General features: G+C 35.8%; 1 pseudogene; it reads left to right on the top strand.

Moving 5' to 3' along the window:
• Positions 1–540: 540 nt before the first annotated feature.
• On the top strand, positions 541–1,189 carry LOC149837251 (ethylene-responsive transcription factor ERF011 pseudogene; annotated as a pseudogene).
• Positions 1,190–19,471: the final 18,282 nt, after the last annotated feature.

Here is a 19,471-nt window from a genome sequence, read left to right as displayed (position 1 = left end):
TTTGATTGACACAAAATATTTTTTCATTATTTTTAGCCAATTCAGAACGATTTACTTGAGAATTGGTATCTACTAATTCGATTGAATTATTGGCCAAACGATTTAGGGCAGATACTGATACTGACAACATTGGTCTGACTTGAATTCGTTTTATTACCAAACCCAGATTCTATTAGAACCGGTACAGTTCAAAATCGGGTCATACCCGACCTTTGACACACGGTTGACCGCATCATTTCTGTATCCCAAAAGATGGAGGGTGATCAGGTGCAGCAGCACACTAAAAGTGTGCAATCACATTGCACCTGATAGGCTGATCCGTCCACATTTCTCAAACAAAAGTGAAGGGTAGTCTCGTAGTTTTTTTTTATATTAATGGTAATTTAGTAATATCTTCAGATTTAAGATTTATATGAGCGAGAGAGAGAGAGAGAGAGAGAGAGTGAGTGAGTGTGTGTGGCGGGAAAAAATAAAGAACTCTAGGGGCCCGCCGGAGAAGTTCTAGGGTTTCGGTTCAGTTCGCTGTTTCCCGGCGAGTCGATGGAGGAAGGTCCCACGTCGCCCCCTGAAGAAGCCACGCCAGACGCTGCCGGATACGACGATGGGCGGGGAGGAGGGGCTCCTCCGGCGAGGCCGCCGGCCAATCCCTTCCGCGGGGTCCGGATGCGCAAGTGGGGGACGTGGGTGGCGGAGATCCGGGAGCCGAGGAAGAAGGGCAGGATCTGGCTCGGTTCCTACTCCTCCCCAGTGGCTGCGGCGCGCGCGTACGACACCGCCAGCCTCTACCTCCGCGGCCCCTCCGCCCGCCTCAACTTCCCGCGACTCGCCGGATCTGGCGAGATCCCGACGGATATGACCGTCGAGGAGGTCCGACGGAGGGCCGCCGAGGTCGGGGCGAGGGTGGATGCCTTCGAGGCCGGCCTCCGATCCCTCCGGGAGGGGCTGTTCCAGGGCTTCATGAGGGCTCACTTCGGGCCGGACTTCGATCGGGTCGAGCGACGGGATCTCGGGTCGGGCGTATCGGATCAGCCGAGTCGGTAAGGACCGCTTTCTCCATGCGCGAAGCGATCTTGTTGTGATTTTTCTTCTCTTTGTTATTTGTGTAATATGTTGCTCCCATTTTAGTGTAGAATTTCTGTGGATTTTTTTTCCTTTTTTCTTCATTTTTTTTAAAATTTGGTGAACATTTCTCCCTTAATTTCGTAAACGAATAGGAGTCGGTTTTAGACTCGGAAGGAAAATCGGGTGACCGTGGTTTGTACTTTGTAGAATTATGCCTCGAGTTGGTGACTCGGAACTCGCAGTATTTATTGTGGTTCGGGTTGGAGACTCGGATATCAGCGAATCGTAATTCGTTGTCCATGAATGGTCCTCTTATGTCACAGGGACACGTCAAAAAGGACACAGGATGTGCCATTCTTGTGTAATCAGGGGCTGCTCAAGAGAAGCTGAGCCCTAGGTATATTTCATTGGAAGACCGTATTTTTTCAAGGAGGCCAGCCGGCACTGTGTAATTTGTCATTAAGAAAGTATTAGTGGATGTCAACGGGTTGGATGTAATCTAATATCTGACCCAAATCAAAATCTGATGCTGATGCTGAATCCAAATCTGATGCTAATGTCAACGGATCTGGATTCAGTTTTGTTTGACTTCATCTGATGCTGAATCCAAATCCGATTAAATCAGACTAAATCTGACCAGTTTACATCCTTATAAGAAGACAGCATTAGGTAAATTAGAATATTGGATGTGATTCAGGGCTGGTAAACGAGCCTAACGGGCTGAGCCTGAGATGTTCAAGCTTGGTTTGTTCTTGTGGCAAACCCACTTAACAAGCCTAAGATGAATAGAGCTTGTGCTGACATCTTTGCATATTCTTAATGATGTGTTCCAATTTTTGGGCTGTTAGAACTGTCTCACAAATACCACCGCAGGGGTCGCCCGTGTGGTTTATGGGGTTGTTGTGAAGGTGCTGAGATGAAGGCACAGGATCGAACCCCACTGGCGCACGGCTGTGTTCGTAGCTTTTCAGAGGTGGGTCACAAAGGCAGGATGGTCGTGGTGCCCCACCTGGGGTTTTTCTCTCTTCGGCGAGTGTTCCTCATAAAAAAAAAAAACTGTCCCACAATTCCTGTAGTGGTTATGATCATGCGATTTGGACCTGACCGGGACTGGTTCTGACTTGTATAGGTTGGGTTGGGTTCAAATTTAGATTTGAGTCCTAGTCTAGGAATGTAAACGTTTGGATTTGGTTTGGACGTGGACATTTACCAAGTCTTAGGATCCACACATGCATAAGTGGAGCTTGCCCCAGTCATGTTTTATGACTAGGGCTGCGAAACTAGATGTGCAGCTCATAGATTGTCTCGGCTCAGTTCGGTTTAGGAATTGGGCTTGGTGAGTGAGCCAGTTTATTGGAGTATCTGACCAAGTATGAACAGGGTAAGCTCAACTGGTTCAACGTTATATATATCTTGCCATGAGCACGAGGGGTTTCTGGGTTTTTTGCAAATTTGACCCTGCAAATGCATTTGACATAGTTGATTTGCTAGGAAATGACACATGGATTGTGTTTTTTGACAAAAAAAATATGAGTTTTTAAGCCTTGGATATTTCATCATCATCAGCCTTATCCCAACTACATTGGGTAGGCTGCTTTGGATATTTATGATATTTATAAAAATTAAAAAATAACTGTATTATACAACAAAAATGATACATTTTTCTAAATGCCCACAATTTTTAAAATCAACCCCACATTCAAAATTGCAAATAGCCAACTTTGCTAGGTCCATTTTATCCTTCACATGTGTGAAACTCACTAAGTTTCCACCATATATCGCTTCGCTTGTTGGGTATCACAAATTCCCACTTAAAAGGAGGTTCACATATTTTTTTGCGGACATCATGAAGTTCACATAATCATATTTGCGAACATCTTCTTAAATCCAAACCTCAAAACTTTGTAAATACTTAACTAAGTTTGCATATATAATACAAAATTTGCATAAAAATGTACGAACCTCTTGTTAAATTGAATCTCGTAACCTCGCAAATATCCTACTTAATCTGTATATACCTCACAAAGTTTGCATAAAAATTTTTGTGAACCTCTTATTAAATTGAACTTCATAACTTTACAAATACTGGACTAAAGTCGCATATATGTAACTATAGACACTCAATTTTTCCAAAGCAATCAAAATGCTCTAAGGGTTTTAAAGATCGAGATTTCAAAAGAACTCGATAAAATTCCTTGGGATGACACACTAGGATGTCATCCTACCCTGGGGGTGTTGTCCAGCCCTGGGCCGTACTCTCCTGGGATGACACTCATTTCTACCGTCCGCCCCTTTGAGTGCATAGATAAGACTCTGAAGAGGCATATCTCAGTCAGACTCGAACTCTTCCTGTGTGTTTTCGTATGGGACTCTTTTGGATGAGCCTTATCCCCCATTAGGATAAGAACATATTCATTTGGGTTAGATTCAAACCCAAAAAACTCTCGATTCATATCTCACCCAAGATTCCTATAAATAGGAGTTGACCCTAAGGATCAAGGGATAAAAAAAATTCCTATCTATATGCTGGCCCTAGAGAGAACGAGCCCTAGCCTTGCCCTCACTTTGCTTCTCTCTCTCTCTCTCTCTCTCTCTCTCTCTCTCTCTCCCAAATTGCCATACCCTACGCAGAGGTGCTATTGACAGAGAAAAGCCATATGGAGCAAAAAGGATAAACAGACTCAAAGTCTGAAAAAGGTTATTTTTTGATTCATTTGCTTGTTTGTTTATTTGTGTTGATTTCTATAGTTAATTCATCACATAAGTACTCATACACGCCTGATTTCTATTGTATATCTCAGTTTGTGACAATGTGTTTTAAGCTACGAAGATCGAAAAATATGCTCTTCCTTTACCTTCTCATGGAGAAGGACAACTGAGGCTTGAAACGAGCGTTCAACAGAATGAAATTTAAAAATAGTTTTGCAAAATCCATTCAAGTCCTATTTCTTATATTAACAATTTTTGGCGATCACGGTAGGATATTGTATTTTTCATCTTTCATAGTTTAGAAAATTCATTATTTAGGAGATTTGGAGTTTTATGGAGCCCAAAATCATAGATAGAATAGTTTTGTTTCGGGATTCAAGACATTTCAGACCAAACAACGAATAAAGTTTGTTGTTAGAGACATAAACGATAAAGAAATCAACCATCAGGAGATGAAACAACAAGACTTTTGCCTTTAGGGATCCAAACAACATCTCTTTATCATCAGACTCTGAAACAATAATCCCTTTTGTCGTCTGGTCCTTATTACCTACTTGCTGAACAACTTGTCTTCTGAAGGCTTATCTCAGCGCTCTAGTATCAAAATCAAGTGATTTTTAATGCATTGGAAAGATTAGATTCCCAATGTTATTTCATCTTTTATGTTCTTCCCCTAACATTGTATATTTCAGCTCCGAAAGTGTTCAGAAGGTTTCTTTTCCTGTTTTGGAACAATTTTTTTGAATAGGTTGCATTCTGAGAAGGTGATCTCTGCGCTCCAATGTCAAAATCATGCAATTCTTGTTTCTTTTGAAAGATAGTTCATTTTTCTATATTTCATATTTTGTGAGATTTTCTAGAAAATGGAAATTTCTTAGCCTAAATCACCTGAAAACCTTTTGTTTTTTGTTCGGTAGTAGGTAGGGTTGTAGGAAAGTTTCTGTTATTGGAGGTGTTTCTCTATGCTCGAATGTCAAAAGTTGACACAATCGGTCTCTTTTGAAAGCTTACATCCTAAAATATTTCTGATATTTTAAGAGAAAAATCTAAAAAAATATTTTTCTTGGTTAAAAATCTATGGAAAATTTTTGTTCTGTCATTTTGAGGCAGAAAATGATATTGGGCACTTGGCATTTCAAATAGCATAGGTTTGCGCTCCAAAATCCAATTCTCATGATTTTTGCTTCTTTTTTAAGATAATATCATTCAATTTAAGCTTGATTCTTAGTGTTTGGCTTATCACTTCTTCTTGAATCTCGAATATAGGATTTTTTGTATTAGGTGCATGCATACATATTAGGTTTAGTTTTTTATCACATTTTTAGAAACGTTTGTTGGAAAATATTTATTTCACTTAAAAAATAGGAAAATATCACCTCCAGAAACCTAGGGTTTTGATTGAGACCTTGGTTAATTTATTGTGTGATCTTCATATTTTTATTCCCTCTTCCTTTAACATTAGATCTTCTCTTTGATTTAAAATTTCAAAATCTTGTATTCTATCATTTGAATCTTCAGATCCCCCACCAATATCTTTAAGTTGTAAACTTAGGTATATTGATAATGGTACCTTGAAGCTAGATAATCTACACATCAGTACCTTTAAGTTGTTAGCTTTGATATATCAATGGTGATTTCAAGAGAGAACCTTGATCCATATACTTGAAGAGACCTCACAGAACCACGAAGAAACTTTCGAAGAGAACTAGGGTACCCTTTGTTTTTTAAAATCTCATCTTACTTGTTTGGGCCTCTGTGTAAACCATTGTTTGGGGTATCATAAATACTTGATACAAACATCGAAAACCCAAATCCTAATTCATTCTTGAGGAGCAACCTCTGAAAGATTCCATATAAGGGATGCCAACCCACATGATGCAAAATATCATCTTCGATGAGGATCCTGAAGAAAGAACCCACATCAATGTTTCGATGAGCCTAAGGATGACCAGAGAAAAGAAAAAACTCTGACGATCTCAGAATCTAACTCACGTCAATATTCTCATTCGTCTTGTAAGGATCTTTCCATGGGGTACGAGACATACACTTCCAAGATAGATGAATCCACAAGGAGACGAGTCCATAGGACCCTACATCTCAAATCTTCACCCAAAGAGAGGAATGTACTAGCACAAATAAGGCAGTACGTAGAAGAAATGAATGAGAAAATAAGGGAAATTTAGAAGAGAGAAGAGTATCTCAAGAACATCAATATAAGAGAGGCTATATCTATTGGAGCGAATCCCAAATGTCTAACTGGGAGAGAAAAGTTTACATACCCCGATTGATTGACCCATCCAGTTCAAATCACATCATAATAATCAGACAAAAAGATAAAGTCCCTGGAAGAAATGGTTTGGAACCTCAATGCTAGAATAAGATATATGAACATGGATTAGAAGAAATACTCCATAGAGGAATTTCTACCGAAGGATGTGATGATGATACTCCACTCAAGTTTTTGAAATTCAGTGGAAAGGAGAACCCAAGAACTCACATGGCCCTATTCATGGGGAGTGTAGCAAAATACCAAAATAACAATAAGAGGCTGATCGACTGGTTTCTTAAGAGTTTGGAGGGAGAGACATTGGAATAGTTCACCACCCAGAACCTCTAAAGTATCAAGGAGTTTAAGCTGATCCTCAACTTTTTTATGGAATAATTTTAAATTAATCTTGAGGCCCTTCCCACCATAAGTCAATTGTATGATTTAAAACAAAAGAAAGATGAAAGTGCCCATGAGTTCATCAATAGATGGTGGTCCATGGCCAACATAATGAAAGAACTGATCTTAGACTCTCATGCCCTGATCATAATCATAGACAACTTATACAAACCTTTGAGGAGCTTAATCAACATAGCTCAAGTTAAAACCTATGCGGAACTCATCAAAAAGGCTATCACCTTTGAGAGACATCAAAAGAGGAGAATACAATGGGTTCCTAAAGAACAATAAAGACAACATCTATAAGAAGTCAAACTCGTCTAAAGGTCAGGTCAATACAGTCTAAGCCTCCAGACATGGCCATTAGAAGCAGGGCAATCAGGTCCAGATGGAAGGCAACCATAGAGGTGCTCCCAATAAGTCAAACACAAATGGAAATGAGTATAGAGGCAACCCGAAATGGACCAAAGACTGAAGGTTCACAAGGTTTAAGCAAGCCTTATCACAAGTCCTAGATATTTTGCTCCAAGATGGTTTGGTATAATTGCCTGAGGTGTCGGATCCACCACAGATGCAAGGGAAAGACCCATCCAAATACTATTGATATCATATAGCTATGAGCCATGACATTGAAGAATGTATTATCCTCAAACATATCATATGAGACAACATTGAAAGCGGTGTACTACTTGTCAACCGTGAACAACATAATCAAGGCAACAATTACATGAACATCTTTAAAGTGCCATTTTTGGGCCATAACATAGAAGAATGGATCCAAACTTGCGAACCAAAGGAGAATTGACTCCTATAAAAGACCATTAAGCAAGAACCAACTACCAACACAATGATCTGCATTCTCTAAGTCCTCACTTGCAATACCAGTCATTATCAATAGCTTGTGGTTCCTTAATTGTGCTAGTAAAGAGGAATAAAGGTACCAGAAAGACATGTTTTATAGCAGAGTGAAGAGATTTCATGGGAAGACCCTCAAATAAGTGTGATTTACCTAAATCCACTATACAAAAATTACAGTAGAGTTCATCCCCCAATGTCTTATGACAGAGACACCATCACAAGAAAGGATAACCTCCCTATAATCTCTGTTAAGAAGAACTGCCCAAAAGGTGATGTGAGTCATGTCACATATTCAAGAAAGGTCTACTAACTGAAAGTCCTGAGGAAATGCACACCTTTGATGCCTCACCAAGTTATCTATCAACCTAAGTCCAGTAAGGATAGCTCAAAGAAATCCAAGAGACAAAAATAAAAGTAAAATATTGAGATTCAGTTGTCCAAGGCACTCACTGATATCTCAATATTGAAGCTAATAAGGTTTTTGATGTGCACCAAGAGGCAGTAGAAGGGATTTTGAGGATTGACAACTTTAATTTCCCAATTCATGACTCAAATGACAATTACCTTCTTAGATGATAATGCGCCAAAGCCTGTGACACCTCACACCAAGGCCGTGTACATTACCATGCAAATCAAGGGCATGTTAGTCACTAATTGTTCGATAGATGGTGGAATGAATATATGCCCCATCATTCACTGCTAAAAGGTTATACTTTCAAAAGTGGAATTGGGGAAGCATGTGATCTAGATCAGCAGATATGATGGCAACACTACAACTACAATAGGGATCATGATATTGGATGTAGTCATAGGTCCCATTGTCTAGAAGACACTCTTTCATGTGGTGGATGTGTCACCCTAATACAACATGTTGTTAGGGAGGCCCTGGATCTATAGCCTTAAGGTTGTCCATTTAATGTTTCACCAATGGAACAAAATACCGTGACAAGATCAGATTGTGGTAGTGTATGCGAATGACCCTACCATCAGAAAGATAAAACTCATGTTGTTTAGACTCAAGGGGCAAACAAACATGGTAAATGTTTGGTCAAAAGAAGAAGCAATCCCATCATCCAACTTGATCATGAGTGTGGCATCATCCAGTTTGGGCCAAGTGTCAATTATAGACCTCTCTAAAAGACACAAGGTCTTCAGGCTTAGAAGGACAAATGATTCTCATCTCATTATCAACATGTGTGAAAATATATTAATGGGTGAAGAATTTTCTTATACATAGGGTATAAGCTTTTTGAGGGATTGAGAAAAAGCTAACAAGGGATAAGAGTACCTCTCACAACAACACCCAAGGTGAAAAATCAAGATCTTGGTTCTATGAGGCCAAGAGAGAAGGAAGATCAATAAGAGCTCACATGGCTCCTAAAGAATCATTTTAAAAAGAGGGCCACCATCATTAGCATAGTAGGGGATTCAATTACATCAGATAATACAAGATTGATACTTTCTTTACATGAGCTCAGCCATAATCTCAGAAGTTAAACAACAATCTCAACTCTTTCATCTCCCTTAAAAAAGATCAGCACGCTCAGAGCGAGACAACAATAAGCCAAAGCAGAACAACAACATTATGGAAGAGAAAAGGCCTACATGGGTCATCATCCCATGGTCCTAGGTAAGCCTTCAAAAACCTGAATTCTGTAAAATAGTCTTTAAAAAAAATAAAAATAAAAAAAAGTAAAAAATCTCAAAATTTATTTTTTTTAAAATTTAAAATATTTTAAAAATTAAAAAATAAAAAAGCTAAAAAAAACAAAAAAAAACTGTCCTTTTCTAGGGTCCAAACTATCATCTTTGTTGCATGAGCATGCTATTTATGTTGACAAGGTTAAAAAAGCCTTTATCAAACCTCTTATTTTTTTTTTCTTTAACCTACCCAATAATGCCTTTTTTATCAAAATCATGTGGGGACAAGTCTAAAGAGTTTGAACCTAAGTGTGAAGCTGAGGGAGAGAATATCATAGAGTTACCAGAGTTTAAGCCTCTTTTTGAAAAAATAGAAAAATTCTTCTCTATTAGACCCCAGGAGGCCTTTAGCAGTCGAGCATGCAAACAATTATAAGGACATGGTAAAGGGTCATTATGCAAAGCATGTAATTGTGAGATCATTTAAGGTTGGGGAACTTGTCCTCAGATAAATGCATAACACTGGTAGTCATTATTTAGAGAAATGACACCCAAACTGGGAGCGTTCGTATGCAGTTAAAAAGGTTCTCATAAATTCATATTGGCTAATCAATATCGATGGGGTTGAGCTATTAGATTCAATTAATACATCACATTTAAAAAATATTATCCTTAATTCGGTTCTTTTCAAGATGGTCTTTCTCTCAAGTGTGTCCCTGCACACGAGAGCCTACTATAGGATATCCAAGTCTTAGAAAAAATAGGGTAGTGGTACGATGAGACTAACACTACAAGAAAACTGTAGATTAGCGATAGATGATATCCATCGCTAAACTATTTAGTGACGAATTAGCGCTGGATAGCGTCCATCGCAAATTTTTGGTCGCTAATTAGCGACAAAACTTATCTGTCGCTACTTTCGTCGCTAATTTATGGTATATTAACGACGAACATGATTCGTCGCTAGTTTGTTGCTAAATAAGCACAAATTTGGTTTTGCGATGGACATTATCCGTCGCTAAATTTTTAAAAAAAATTTGCTCCCTACCGGGCAGTATTCTGGCAGCAATAGGCTGAACTTGTACTGCACCCCACAGGCATTGCACAAGGTCTTAGACCCGAGTGGCCTGGCCTGCTACTGCGGGGTCTTCTGCACAGAACCAGCGCGCTCTCTGATGCCTTCCCGACCTGGTTCCCCGCTTGTCCGGCCCGGCCCACCACTGCAGGGTCTTCTGCACAACACAGAAGAGTGCACCTCTGAACTGACGCACTCTCCTGCATTCCTCCGCCACTGTGTTAAAGGAAAGCTCAGCAACCCCAAATTGGAGGCATACCTTTTCCTTTGAGATGATCTTCACAACGACGAGTTGGCCTTTGATTTCACCCTTCTGAGCCCTAGCAAAGCAGGTGTGACTGAAATGTCCCCTCCCGACCTCCTTCCCAAGCTTGTACTTCACCGTGAAACTTTTGTCTAACGACCGCTCTGCCTCATCACCGTCCTCCGGTATCAGCCTTTTCGCTTCTGCTTTGCTGCCCCTGCCACTTGGCTAGGGATGCCTTGATATGCTTCGCCGACGACGGTCGAGGAAACGGTCGTCAGAAGAACCTCTGCAGCGTCAATGACCTCGTCGGCGATGGCGTCAACCTGATCACAGCGAACTACTTTGCGCCCTCCATGAAGAAGTTGTTCAAACTTCATCGTCCTCCATGAAGAAGTTGGTTTAAATTGAACGACGAAGAGGTCAGTTTAAATTTCGCACGAGGAGAGAGGGAAATTTTTGTGCCCTAGATGGGTCGGTTTAAATAAAAAATTCCCTCACTAATTTTGTCACTAATTTGCAACAAAATTTATCTATCGCAAATTTTTGTCTCTAATTATTGTTTTTCTTGTATTGAGAATTAGCGATGAAACACTACCGTCGCTAATTCGTTGCTAATTAGCGACAGATTCATGATGGAAACCTCTCCGCCGCTAATTTATGACGGAGTTTGAGACAATTTTTTCATCACGAATCCATCACTAATTAGCGACAGATTCATGACAGAATTTTTTCCATCGCTAATTCCACAAATCACTTGAATGCTAGCGATGGATAGTTTTCTCTAGCTAATCCATCGCAAATTTGCGACGAAAAAAATCTATCGCAAATTTTCGTCGCTAATTAACATTTTTCTTGTAGTGTAAGGTACTTTAATCCAATAGTTCTAGCCCATAAGTTTATAAAGGATGAATTATACGAGCAAAGGATTATCATCAATGCACAAATGTAGATACACTAGAAATCCACTTAGACAACCAACTCTCTAGGAAAAGAGTTAGGTGTTGAATACCTTTTGATGTTAACCTACCTCGTACATTGGTCTCTTGAAAATTCTTTGTCTCAATAGAAAAAATAATGAAAAGCGTGTAAAAACGAAAAGGGACACAAAATGAAAAATGCAAAAAGGCTTACACCTTTTTGAGTCTATGATGTGGTGGCAGGCTCTGGTCATATGACTACATTAGGGGTAGAAGTTGAAATAAAAAAATGTGTGCTAGGAGAAAACCAGAGACTTCTAATCTTTTGAGGCCAGAGTAGAGCTAAATAAGAGAAATCCTAATCAAGCCAAGTATCCCCATCTTATCCAACCAGAGAAAAAAAAAATCTAAAGTATATGAATCTCAAGTGCAGGAATTAACTTGTCAGGAAGGTACTAAAATTTTGAGAAAGAAAAAGAGTAAAAATCTTTGACCCTAAATGATGAATCATTCATTGCTGTCACAAGCTAATCACCATAGACTAACGATTTTTTGTATAAAAAAATATCAGTTTTATTGCAAATCATAAATGCATACATCATGCATCATAGGCATATAAAGAGTCTAATCATAAGAATCCCAAAACTGAACTATGTATTGAGAACTCTGTCATTTTGCATCTTGAACCACCTGGTCCATGTGACTCCCTCTAATAGCCTCGCAACAGGAAGTCGAGGAGGGCGAGAGGGAGCATGTAATGGTGGCAACGAGCGAAAGATGGGTGAGGAGATAGAGAGTGAGGAAGAGGGAGAAGAGAGGGAAATTCTTTATTCATAAAAGAGAGTTGAAAAGAAGCATTAAATGCCCCTTTTTATGACTGTTGGATCTCATTTAGATCCAATGGCTAGGAATGTTAGATTTGGTTAGGCACCATTTGCTTAGGACTAACCCATTACTCTCTCTCTCTCTCTCTCTCTCTCTCTCTCTCTCTCTCTCTCTCTATATATATATATATATATATATATATATATATATATATATATATATCAGAAAATGACCATAATGTATGACAAAAATTACGTATTTCCTAAAATGCTTCATAATTTGCCAAATCTGCTAAATGAACAATATCGCATGTTCTCAATTTTATTTTATCAATTTTACCCCTCACAGGTGCAAATTTTTTATTTTTGCACATTATGATGCTAAAATAATACACCAACAAAACTTGTCAACAAAATCACATATGCAGTTGCAAAATTCCAAAAAAGAATATGAAAATCCAAACAATTTGCGAAACTCATCACAAGTTTCACAATGCCCACCTGCGAAAATCATAAATTTGTAGAATTTTGATAATTAAGAAATTGTAGATGAGTATCGCACGAAGTATTACAAAAATACATAAAATTGTGAAAGTCCGATATTATGAAATTTCTTATTAGAATCACACCTATATTGCAAAATTACTTTTTACTGTGCAATTTTGTCCCATATAAATGCACGTTCAGTTTTTTTTTCTTGTTTGTATCTTGAAAGTGTGTTAACCCCAATCCTTCCACCTTTAGAACCCCAACCCTTTCGTTCATTCCCATGAAAGTTGTTCGCTCCACCTCATGAAAGCTTGCAGTATCGTTCTCTTCCACTGCTTTGGTTAGCTATTAAGGTGAGTTTCATATAATGTATCTATTGTTTTATTTTTGTTTTTTTTACAATGTAGTTTCCTCTTCTTTTATTTGGTTATTTTGTGGACTTATTATGTATATTTTACTATTGTGGATATTACCCTTATGTAAACATGTAATATTTGTCACTGGATTTACCATTTAGGGTTTGCGATCTTTAGGGATTTTTACATGTAATATCTATTGTGTTGTTGTCTTTTCTTTTTCTTTACAATGTTTATGGTCTTCTTCTTTTTTTTGGTTGTTGTTGTGGACTTATTATGTATATTTTGTTGTTTAAGGTTTATGATTTTTAAGGATTTTCACATATAGTTACCTATAAAAGTCGACATCAATATGCATTATTGAGTTTGCCTTTAAATAGTATGTTGTCATCATGGAGTTCATAGTTTCTTGAATGCATCAAACTCAACAGTTCTTAAGAAAACTACGCTTGTCCATAATTTAGGTCATGATTATGAGTTAAAAGCACTTTGTGCCAAATATTGCATGATTCTGTGTTATTTTCTACAATCGATGCATCATTTCTAAAGAACATGAAAGTCTTCTAGCCATTAGAACATGAGAGTTTTCAATTTATAAATCTATAAAAAAAGGTTGAGCATAATTGTGTGATCTTTTTATTTTTTAAATCACCAGTAGGTCATGATGTCTAAACATGGTGCAAGCAAATGAGTCTCACTAGTCACACCACAATTGTGGTTGAGATTATAGAGGACCAGCCAAAATATAGTAAAGTGTTACTAGTATTCAAAGAAATCTTTTAGTCAATGAAGCACATATATTACAAGTTTTTATAGGTATGTTTATTTGTTCTGATCGTATGTGGATTTTTTAAAAAATAACATGTGTACTTACCTATTTGATGAAACACCTATAAAGATTCATACTTAGACTTAGTATATGCCTACATAACATAAAATAATATATGAATTCTATTTATTCTATGAATGTGAGAAGGTATATGCTTACATAACATAAAATTTGAACTGAACAACTATCTTAAAATTGATTTATGTTGTAGATCTTGATTCCTATCAACTGGGGCAATTACTACTGGTTTCTTTGAGAGATGAATATGGAAGCGAGGTAGTTAAGGTTGTACAATTCGATGGAGAGTAACAAACTTGCTGCTAGTAATGTTGTAGAGATGGTACGTAATGTTATTACCTATTTTATATTATGCTTTTTTTGTTGAAGTACTTATTTGATTTAATGTTGTGTTGTAGGTTCATTTTTTTTATGGACAGTGTGGTTATGATATTTACTCATAATGGTTGACCACTATTGTGCAAGACATTCCTAAGTAATCAAATTGGTAATTACTTTTGTACATGTTTGATAACTAATTTTGTGCATGTCTGTTTACTTGGTATATGAATGTTACATGTATGATTGTGAAATATATGTTCTCAGTACAACTCCTGAGAGTGATTTCTCTTACCACAACTCACCCCTTCCTCAGAGCTTCTCTCTCCCCAAACTTTCTGTCTCCTATTTAATTATCAAGACACTATTTTTTTTCTTATTTCTCCATCTATTTTGACCTTAAAACCCTATCTTCCTAGCAAGGATATCTGCTAATCGTAAAAAATTTAGTCGTTTACAGTTTGATAGTAGAAACCCTATCTTTTTGAAGACAGACTTGCGACCCTACTACAAAAGCATTACCAAAATCACTACGTTCAAAAGTAGATTTAAGAACGCACTGCAAAAGCATTGCCCAAATTTTTACTCTCAAAATAAATAAGGTATGTACCCGTAAAACTCATTTGGGCCCTTGTATGGATTTATAAAATCTCCTAGCTCTCTCCTAAACCCTTAGAATTTCTTTTTTGGACTAAAATGCAGTGACTATGTCAAAATGTCTATCCATTTACACTTTTGTATAGAGGAAGTTCTGTTAAATTTTTTAGAACAACTTTTTAGATTTTTCATATTAAAATAAGGCAAGTTCTCTCAGAATTTTTAAAACAACTTTTAGAATTTTCATAATAAAATACGATAGGTTCTGTCAAAATTTTTAAAATAACCTTTGAATTTTTAATACTAAAATAGGGTAGGTACTGTCTATTTTTTTATAATTTTTGAATACCACGATCTGAAATAGGGTAAGTAATACTCATAATGCAAGACAAAGTAAGTAGTTATGCCTTATTTGAATCTGAAAGACTCGATTTGGTTTAAAAAGACCTATTGCTCTTTTTAAAGAATTTTAATTGTATGTCATTTGTTTAAGAATTTAATTTGATATAATGTGGAGGATGCGAAATAAAATCATAGGCCCTGAGGTTTTGACAATATTTTTCTTAATATAATTGAAAACATCTGACACTTTTATTTACAAGGATTACAAGTTCAGATCCCTAATTTAATTAAATAATTTTATGAGACTTGTATGTAATATGTATAATAAGATCAACATACATATGTAAGATTGTAATTAAGTCATAAATGCTAACCTAGGACTATGGAATAGTACATTGATCCATTCATGATTGAATGTATGCCTCATATTGATAATTCTTGTTATTTATATTTAATTATAATTATAGTAAATACTGTAACTGCATATTAATACATTTTTAATAGCATAAAAAGTTTTATGGGTATTGACCCAAAAGTGCAACTATTGTGAATCTTTGAGCATGCTGTATTCATTTTAAAAATGACATGCATTAAGAATATAATCTTAAAAAGATAAGAAAAGTTGCACAAATAATTTGGAGTTTGTCACTTTTAAAAGATTATGGATGAGCGAGTCGGTCAAATGTGAATCAACGTCCACACCAATCACGTGAAATTTTCAGTAGTCTTTGTGAGGCAAAATTCTCAATACCAGGTAGTCTCGACAAATTTTTAGTATTCTCTATAAGGGGCAATTATCAATACCAAGCAGTCTGTACACTTAAAGGTTAAAAGAGACCTTGTCAACCATCGCTGATTAAGGGGACAAACTTGATTGACAGAGTTTGATAGTCCAACCATCTAAATGCGTGTTAACAATGGCACTGTGATTTACTAGTGGAGTGATTCCTTGATGAAGGAACTGCATACACTTGGTGTAGGTATAGAGGTAAAATATGAAAATAAAAATTTTTGAATAAATATCCCTTGAAAGTTTAAATGCTTGCAGTTTTGACCAAGCTAGTGATGCCTTGAGTAATTGAATTGGGATAGTCACTTAATTTTGTGAAATGTTTGTTAGCATGACATTTAATGCAAAATCAATTTAATTTGAAAGATAATAATATGATTCTTACGTATAAGATAAACATGTAGATACATAATTATTGGTTTAATTAATTACTTAAATTGATTGTTATGTATTCTTAATGATTATTTAAATTAAATTATTTTAGTTATATATATAAATCATAAAGGATTATGAGATGAAAAAAATTCCTTATGATCATTTAATTAATTACAAGTAATTAGATTCAATTCAGTTAAAGAAATTGCTATTTGAAATGAAATAAAAAAATATATTAATAAATTCATAGTTCAATTGTGATTACGAAAAATGCATAAAGAAGATTTGTCTTATGTATGTATATTATGTAATGTCACATATGAGAGGTATGACATATTTTTGTATACATGATTATGTACATACTAGCGACCTAATAGAGGAGTACATATTTTGACATTAAGTTGTCTCACTTGTTTTATTTAAAAACTTTCATGTTCATAGAAATGAATGGACAGATGCTACAATACACGAGAACTCAACTGAAAATTTGATATAAATTAGGTTGATTTGAATTGTCTCCGAGTCTTTGTGTTTTTGGCTTGTATAAATTATGATATTCATTAAATAGAATTAATATTTTTGAAATAGTTGTTGTGGTTTGGTTTTTGTTACTTTTCAACCTGCGATGGGCCTGAAGAACAAATTTTTAATTTAAAATTGACTTTCATTGTGTTTTAAAAAAATGAAGTGAAAATTTTAAGTCTGAATTTTTGGGGCATTCCAAGTGTGCATTGTGCTAGAAGAATTAGCACATACGGGTTGATGGAGGCTGATATGTTTGCAAGTACACATACACATATTTGATAGTTATAATATTTTTACTGATTGAAATACAAGTACAAAAACACACAAATAAACACATGGTTGCACATATATATATATATATATATATATATATATATATATATATATATATATATATATATATATATATATAAACATACAAATACTTTTTGTTTTTGTTTTTGAAACATGACTCAAAGATGTTGTTTTAAACCTTATGTTCATGAGTTAAGCTTGAACACACACAAAAACATCAAGTAGTTCTTAATTCTTACAAACATCAAGTGTCTGTTATATACATACAAGATAAATATAGAAAAGTATTTGTCCCTCGGCAACATACATTTTTTGCTACTGCAAAGCATGTACTATTGCTGAAGGAAGGAGAGAAGGAACCTCTTGTGTACTATGTAGTATCACATTGCTCTCATCTGCCTGAGGACCCTCACTCTACTCTACCTCCAAGCATATAATCATATCTTCTCCCTGAGGACCCTTTACAATTTACTCAACCCCAACCTCACTCTCTTCCATATCTGGGCCACTACTCTCCTTCAATTTGGAGACATCCTAAAGAATTGTCTTAATCTCCATCTCCCCACTATCACTAAAAGTGGACATATATACATCGTATTCAAGCCAGGTATTGAGGTTGGCAACAACCTCACTTTAAGCCAATGACTTAAACTGTTTCACTCCTCCCCCTCCTTTGATGCTTTTGAGATGAGAGACAAATACTTGACCGCAATATCATCAACTTATTTTGTATATTCAACAACACTTTTGGGCTAGTCTAAAAATTTTAGCAGCGCATTTGTTGGAACTGCATACAATGAATTGGATGATTATAAATTTATATAATGCAGATCATTGAGGTTGTATTTTTTTTACAAGATTTGACAACCAGATTTTTGGTGTTAGAGTAGGATCCCTCTCTATCGAAGTGACAAGCTTATTGTACGTGTCAAGATATGTCTTGTGAAACACCATGTAATTATCGAATGCTACAAGTCCTTCAGGCTCATTCTGCCGGTAAGGTTGATTCTGTTTGTTATTTTCTTCTTTATGTTGGCAGATATAACTTGGGTGTTTTTCTCTTATTTGGTATCATCTTATAATAAAAAACTTAATTCCTATGATAACAATACTAAAAACTGGATAATATATCTGCAAAAACCCATAACACCTATACATGCAATAATTTTTGGTGTCTCGTAATAAAAATGGTAACAGAGTAAACTGGATAATATACATGCAAAAACCAAAAAAAAAGAAAGAGAAAACTAACATGCAATGTTCTCTACATTGAAAAAATAAAAAACAACTGATTAAACTGGATAATATACATGAAAAAACAAACTGAGGGACATAACTAACATATAAAACCAATTTTAAAAAATATATATTTTTACCAAAAAACAACTGTGAAAAACTATTCACTGAAAAACCTAGGTGTTAGTAACCTTACAAAAAAAAACTTGGTTGAGGGACACTCATGAAGTTAATTGTTGTTGACGATTTTATCGAAATATTTGAAGGAAATTTGTTGGAAAACTCATTGGAGGAAGGCCGAAATTCGAGGTTTTTAACCACCAGAGAACCGTTGCCGATGAACCTCCATCAATGAGGAATTTTTATAAAGTAGCCGCCCACTAAAATATTCGTCTGAATATCATCAAAATGTCACTGAAAGGATTGGAGATCAACAGTTAAGGACCATAAGAATGCTAGGTGTTGCGAAAATGGGGCATCCAAATGAAAAAAGGGGTCGCAAAATGAAGCATCATTTATGTGAAACAAAATTTCGGAAGAAAAAGTAATTTTGCAATACCGGTGCGATTCAAATAAGAGATTTCACATTATTTGAATTTTGCAAATAATTTAGAATTTTGCAATACTTCATGTGATACTAGTCAATAATTTAATAATTATCGAAATTTAGTAAATTTTATGATTTTTGAGGTTTTTATGCAAAACTCATGATGAGTTCAACAAATTTTTTGGATTTTTGCATTCTCTTTTAGAATTTTGCAACCTCGGATGTGATTTTGTTGATGAGTTTCATGAGTACATTATTTTAGCGTCATGACGTGCGGAAATCAGAAACTCGCACCTATGAGGCGTAAAAGAGACAAGAAAAAATTGGGAACCTATGATATTGTCCAGTTGACAGATTTGATAAACTCTGAGGCATTTTAGGAGACAAGTTATTTTTATTATACAGTACGATCATTTTTCATATATATATATATATATATATATATATATATATATATAATGAGAACATGTTAAATGGGCATCATGCTAAACAAAACATGCTACTGGATTTCTATTGTTTTTTCTCATAGATGTGTTCAACATGATTGATTTACAAGAAATTGACACTTGGATCATGCATTTTTGGATGGAAAAGTAGTATATGGACATAAAAAAATTATAAAAATTGTAGGCCATATAATGCGCTAAAATTTTATCAATTTTTTTTTTACTTATCTTTTGCAAACCCAACAAAATAGTAGATTTAAAATCGAACTTTGGGCTGGTTATAATAAAACATCAACACTTACACAACTGGA

The sequence above is a fragment of the Nuphar pumila genome, chromosome 5, assembly GCF_984573655.1.
Source record: "Nuphar pumila chromosome 5, dmNupPumi1.hap1.1, whole genome shotgun sequence".
NCBI classification, from domain to species: domain Eukaryota; kingdom Viridiplantae; phylum Streptophyta; class Magnoliopsida; order Nymphaeales; family Nymphaeaceae; genus Nuphar; species Nuphar pumila.
The sequence above is the reverse complement of the archived record's forward strand: the minus strand, read 5'-3'. Positions and strand labels throughout refer to the sequence as shown.